The following is a 1533-nucleotide window of genomic DNA, read 5'->3' on the forward strand; positions in this document are numbered from 1 at the left end:
CAAAGTTTGGCTGGACCAAAATTAACATTGATGGCAGCCACAAATCTCAGTCTGCTGGCATTGGTGGGGTTTTCAGGAACCATGAGGGGAAATGTATCTTATATTTTCAATCTCCTATTAATGCTTTTGACTCACTTGAAGCAGAATGTCAAGATGTTTTTTAGGCCATCATCTTAGCCAGATCCTGCCTGTTAGATCAGCTATGGGTTGAATCTGACTCCTTGCAACTTATTAACATTATCCATGGGTCTTCAGATACATCATGGAACTTAATCAGCTGGATCTCTGGTATTCATCAATTGCTTAAATTTTGCTCTATCAAGTTCTCCCATATTCACAAAGAAGGAAATAGACCATCGAATTGGCTGGCTAGAAGGGGTCTCTACACAGAAGAACCTTTAGTGAGCAGAAGGATTCCCCCCTCACTGGACTTTCTTTTATCCAGTGACCTGTTGCCTCTCCCTTATATCAGACAACACCTGTAGTCGGCTTGAGAGGTTGCCTTCCCAATTTTAGGGTATGGATTTTTAGAATTCATTCCAAGTTTCTTCCAATTCTCCGCATTAAGTCTTGGAATCTGTCTGGAGTGTATGTGCCATGGGTAAAGATTGAAAGCCCAAGGAAATGACAAAAAAGGGAAAAGGGAAGCAAACTTCAAGTGGAGAGGAGAATTCTTCCAAGGGTAAAGGGAAGGCTAGCAAGTCAGAAGATGATCTTGGCACCTATACCTTTGCAAAGCAAGGCATATTTTATGTGAGAAAAAAGTGAAGATTAATGAAGCTTACAGGAAACTGTAAGAAGGTTGGTTGAGCAATGGTGGCAAAGTCCCTTCGATAGAGTTTACAAAGGTTCTAGCAAGTATTTGGAATGCCCCTCGGGAAAGAAAGGCAAAGGTCATGGAGGGTTCCATAGAGGGAAATTAGCTGGTCTATTTCTAGAAGTTGCATTTGGCACACCAGTTGGAGCTAGCACTGCACCCTTCAAATCACATCATACTTTGCGAAGGGAGGAAGAATTAATTAGAGCAGTAAGTCTGAAGCTGCTTTGTTCTTCAAATTTCTTCTCATGCGTTGAAATTCAAAGGACTAAACTCATATTTGGATTATAATGTTAGTAGCTTCGATAGAGTAAACCTTAAGAGGAGTGCAAATTTTCAAGAAAATATGCTTACTATTATAAGTTCTCAGGTTGTAGATATTGAAGAGAAGTTAGATCAACATATAGAAAGTTATCTTCAAATGCCCCAAATATTCAGGAAAACTCATTTGGACAATTTATTGAGCCCAACTATTTTGAAACTAGCCATAAGATATATAATCCTTATTTTGATTATTATGAACCAGGTTCAAAAAATTATTTAAACTTTAACCAGAATACTAATTTTGTAGGAGAAAACAAATTCTGGGAAGATAATCAATGTAATCTGACATGTAATTGGAATAGTCAAGGTGATTTTAGCGATGAAATCTTTTTTAAAATAAAAATTAACTTTAACCCATAGATTTAGGAGAAGAATTTAATAGAAGAGGTCGT

At 37.6% G+C, this 1533-nt stretch overlaps 1 pseudogene; it reads left to right on the top strand.

The window, feature by feature from the left end:
• The first annotated feature begins 597 nt into the window (after positions 1-597).
• LOC110039265 lies at positions 598-1079 on the top strand (annotated as a pseudogene).
• Positions 1080-1533: the final 454 nt, after the last annotated feature.

This window comes from Phalaenopsis equestris, unplaced genomic scaffold (genome assembly GCF_001263595.1).
Source record: "Phalaenopsis equestris unplaced genomic scaffold, ASM126359v1 Scaffold236055, whole genome shotgun sequence".
NCBI classification, from domain to species: domain Eukaryota; kingdom Viridiplantae; phylum Streptophyta; class Magnoliopsida; order Asparagales; family Orchidaceae; genus Phalaenopsis; species Phalaenopsis equestris.